Source organism: Oratosquilla oratoria, chromosome 13, assembly GCF_046742065.1.
Source record: "Oratosquilla oratoria isolate Oo_2021 chromosome 13, ASM4674206v1, whole genome shotgun sequence".
Classification (NCBI taxonomy): domain Eukaryota; kingdom Metazoa; phylum Arthropoda; class Malacostraca; order Stomatopoda; family Squillidae; genus Oratosquilla; species Oratosquilla oratoria.
The window spans coordinates 3,917,907-3,922,906 of record NC_134789.1 but is presented as its reverse complement, the minus strand read 5'-3'; the positions used below and the strand labels follow the sequence as shown (position 1 = coordinate 3,922,906).

The 5,000-nt window shown below is 42.9% G+C and overlaps 1 protein-coding gene across 4 annotated transcripts in view; it reads left to right on the top strand.

Moving 5' to 3' along the window:
- The window catches only part of LOC143032297 (protein unc-80 homolog), a 158,514-nt gene that overhangs the window by 47,958 nt on the left and 105,556 nt on the right, over positions 1–5,000 (top strand). The window lies entirely within an intron of this gene.

Sequence of the window (5,000 nt, the reverse complement as noted above, 5' to 3'; positions counted from 1 at the left end):
CACCTAAATTAGGCGAGACTGGATTAGCTCATCCCAAACAGCTGATTGGTAGTTATTATCGTACCTCATTCAGGCATTTTTTTTTTTTTTTCAAATTCAAGCAAATAATGAGAGATCAACTTTTGCCTAATTTTAGTAAACAGATTACATAGCAGTTCCTCCAGGTGAGTAATGCTCTTGATAGAGTAGCTCACTCGAAACAGCAACCTACCTACACTCACCACACACCCACATCCACACCCACACCCACTCACCCTTTTACAGACGCACTAGCTTATGTAGTAACCCGTTTGCTATTAGTGACACTTAGTGTAAACTATAGACTCGTATATCACTAAACGGTTTAGTTATGGACCTGAGGGACGGGCCCTGACCTGAACAAGGTCATGACCCCAGTAGAGATGTCCCTTAGACGCATGATCACCCCTCTGGCATTGGCCAGAGAAAAGCATATATCGTTTTCCATTGACTCAATCGTAAGTCTAAGCACAAACTGAGACGCAAGCGACACAGGAGACGCAGCACAGAGTAAAGGCAAACTTACTCTTGCTGAATAGAAGTACAGTTTGAACGTCACTCCCACTTGAAATGATGGGATACGTCGCCTGTGTCTCCTGCGTCGCCTGTGTCTCCTGCGTCGCCTGTGTCTCCTGCGTCGCCTGTGTCTCCTGCGTCGCCTGTGTCTCCTGCGTCCCCTGTGTCGCCTGCGTCGCCTGTGTCGCTTGCGTCGCCTGCTTCATCTGCGTCGCCTGTGTCGCCTACATCGTCTACGTCGCCTGCGTCCCCTGCGTCGCCTGAGTCGCCTGCGTCGCCTGCGTCGCCTACGTCGCCTGCGTCACCTAGGTCGCCTATGTCGCTTTTGTCGCCTGCGCCGCCTGCGTCGCCTGCGCCGCCTGCGTCGCCTGCGCCGCCTGCGTCGCCTGCGCCGCCTGCGTCGCCTGCGCCGCCTGCGTCGCCTGCGCCGCCTGCGCCGCCTGCGTCGCCTGCGCCGCCTGCGCCGCCTGCGTCGCCTGCGCCGCCTGCGCCGCCTGCGCCGCCTGCGTCGCCTGCGTCGCCTGCGCCGCCTGCGTCGCCTGCGCCGCCTGCGTCGCCTGCGCCGCCTGCGTCGCCTGCGTCGCCTGCGCCGCCTGCGTAGCCTGCGCCGCCTGCGTCGCCTGCGCCGCCTGCGTCGCCTGCGTCGTCTGCGCCGCCTGCGCCGCCTGCGTCGTCTGCGCCGCCTGCGTCGCCTGCGCCGCCTGCGTCACCTGCGCCGCCTGCGTCGCCTGCGCCGCCTGCGTCGCCTGCGCCGTCTGCGCCGCCTGCGTCGCCTGCGCCGCCTGCGTCGTCTGCGCCGCCTGCGTCGCCTGCGTCGCCTGCGCCGCCTGCGTCGCCTGTGTCGCCTGTGTCGCCTGCGTCGCCTGCGTAGCCTGTGTCGCCTGCGTCTCAGTTTGGGCTTAGGCTAAGATTCGTGTTCCTTCAACCACGTCCCCCTCTCCCCTTCTGCCGCGCCTGCGTATCGTCATCGGCACACCAGCGCATCCATCATCCGAAAAAAACTTCCGCGAAGACTTTCCTGTCCCTCTGGAGAGTTTCAGGAGTGTTCGCAAGTCTCTTTTCTGTGGGACCAATTGGAAACCAAATTTTTTTTTTTGTGACAAAAGCTTTTACAATTGAAGATGTCCTAACCGAATAAAAAATCCATGACATACCTTATAGTCTTCTCAGTTTGAAGTTTACTGCATAACAAGAAACTAAACGTAGTCATACAAAAAAGCAGGCAAGGAAGCAAATAGGAAAACAGGCAAATGAGCAAACAAGTAAGCACATAAGCAGTCAAGCAAACAAACAAACAAAAACACACAAGCAACAAAAAAAAACTACAAACAACAAATAGAAAGAAAAGTAAAACATCCAAACAACAAAGAGAAAGAAAAGAAAAACACAAACACAAAAGAGGAAGAAAAGAACACAAAAAATAGGAAGAAAAAACGCACACACAAAAAAACACAAAGGCCTGAACCTGTGTACACAGTATCCACTTCGTTCAACGAGTTATTCTTTATATATAAAAAAAAAAAAAAAAATGGCGGCTGTCACTAGAATTACGCTCTTCTGAACAACGTCTGGCCTTTCTATTTATCTATCTATTTTATTTTTATTCTTATATATTTTTCTTTATTCATATATTCAAGTATATTTCTAAGGCCTTTATTTAACGGAGAAGAAATCTCAGGAACAAAAATAATATTTTGATCAGTCCAGGTCTTTTCTTTTTCTTTTTTCTTTCTTTTCCTTTCTTTTTTCTTTTTCTCTTTATTTTTCTTTCTCTTTTCTCATTATTTCTTCTTTTCTCTTCCATGTTTTCTTTTCTTTCTTCCTTTATTTTCTATTTTTCTTCTTTCATCTTATATATCTTTTTACCTTTGTTTTTCTTCCTTCTTTGTTTTCCTTCTTTATTTACTTTTTCTTTATACTTTTTTCTCTTTTCTTCCCATTCTTTTTCTTTTTTCTTTTCCATATTATATTGTTTTCTCTTTCTTTTTTTTCCAAACCTCTCATGATCAAAAGTGGCTTACTCTGGCGGCAAGAAGAATTTTTTTTTTTTTCCGAAGTGGAGACCAAAAGATTTGAAACATCAATTAGCAGATAATTCTTTCTTTCTGTACTCCTACTTTTCTTTCTCTCCCTCTTCCTCCTCTTCTTTCTCTCCCTCTTCCTCCTCTTCTTTCTCTATCTCTTCCTCCCTTTCTTCATTTTCCTACTTGTCCCCCCGCCGTCTTTTATTTATTCTTTTTCATTTCTCTCCTCCACTTCTCTCTTCCCCCCCCCTTCAGGGTAATTTTTTTTTCCTCCTATATTTCCATCCCTCTTTCCCCTTTTTTCTCTTTCATTTTCTTTTTCTTCCTCCCTCATTCGAAATATTTTTTTTTGTCTTCTACTCCTTTTTTAGACCATTTATCTACCTTTTCCACTTCCTCTTCTTCATCCTTTTTTCCTCTTCTCCTTCTCCTCCTCTGAGATGTGTATTTTCTCCCCTTCTTACTGCCCCACTTTCTTCTTCTTCTCTGCCATCTTCTTATCCTCATCGGTCTTTGTCCGTAATTCATTATTCTCTTCCTGTTATTTTTACTCTTCTTTCTATTCTTCCTTTTTCTCTTGTTCCTCCTATTACTCTTCTTTCTCTCCCCATTCCTCTTCCTCCCCTCTCTCCTCCACCTCTTTCTCCCTCTCTTTTTCTTCCCCTATTCCTCTATCTCCTCACCCTATTACTCATTTTTCACCTCTTTCTTCCTCCTTCGTTTTCTACTCTTTTTCTTCTGTCTCCTCATCTCACTTATTCCGACCCTTCTATTTCCCCCCCGCCTCTTCTCTCTCAATCTTTTATTCCCCTTTTTTCATTTTTCTAAACTTCTGAGTCCCTATAAATTACTCATTCTTTAAGAAATTTGGAGTGAAGAGGTCTGGTCTTTGTTTCCTCATTGGCCTTTCTTCACTTAGATGGGCTGTTCAAGAGGATCTTACTTTTTGTCCAGCTTCCTCTTTCACCCTTCTTCCTTTGCATCTTCAAGTTCCTGTAAGCTTACCGCAGGTGACTTTCGAAGACACTTTAATGGCAATTCATTCATCCACCACCTCACCACCCTTACTGTCAGCGCACCATAACCTCCCCCCGAGTCTTATGTCTCCTTTTATCACGAAGTTGGTCTCCAGAATAATGTGGAGACTGTGGTAAGACCTCAAGACACTTATCGATCTTTCTTCTCTTTTAAAAACTCTATTTTTTTTTTACAATGCGCTCTCGAAGCCCGACCCCTAACTAGAAGAAGGTGGTGAAGAGCCTACGCCAGGAGGTGCCGAGTACCTGTGACCGAAATCGTCACCTTTGCCTATTGTGCTTTTTGGGTCAGTTGGGGCTATTCCCAGTCACTACTGAGGAGAGAAGAGAGGTGCGGAATTCGAATCCGCGACTAGTAAGAAGTAAGGCCTGCACGCTTCCGATTGTTCACAGATCAAAGACGTCTTGTGTTTCAGATATACAGTAGTTTCTATTACATGAGAGTGTTTATACTTCATATGATTATAGTACATACATATATATGTACAGTATATTATATATATATATATATATATATATGTATATGTATATATATGTATATAATATATATATATGTATATATATGTATATAATGTGTATATATACATATATATATATGTATGTATATATATATATATATACATATATATATATGTATGTATATATATATATATGTATATATATATATATATATATATATATATTCACTATTAGTCTGAAGTCCTCTCAGTGGAATCCATTTCCTCTGGAAAACAATTATTTCGAATACTTACATCATACGAGATTTTCCCCTTTTCATGTTTGCTTCGGTATGTCAGACCGTTCATATGGAACAGAATCCTTTTTGTTTTCGTCCAGTAGTATTTAATATCTTTAAATTTGGAGGTTATCATTAGAAGTTCTAGATATTCAACTACAGGATTTCATAAAGGACTATGGGATTAAAATCATACTTCTACGTCGATTATATTTCTAGATTTCAAAGATCCATTAAGCGTATGGCTGATTCATGCTATCTTATTGTTTTGAGCTTTTAGTTTATGGGACAATATTATGAACAAATATCTTGGTTTAGAATGCCAATTCTAATTCTAGAATATTTAGAACACTTCCATTTTCTTTAAACCACTTTTGTTGAAAAGTTTCGAACTCGTAGGTGATGTGGATTTTTTTTTTTTTAAGGAGTATTTGATCTACAACCCGAGTTTTGGTCTCGGTTCCAATACTGAGCTGACCGGATGGTGACATTTTACGTCGTTGCCGACACAGGTTTAGAAAATGTAAACAGATCGACTGCAGATATAGAATTATTCATTTCTTAAAGGGAACGTTTCCGACTCAACTCGGTTGCATTGAGCTCTTTCAAGGATAATACAGTGCTCTCATAATAAGTCCCTTTTTAATCTTTTATCTATTCATATCTATT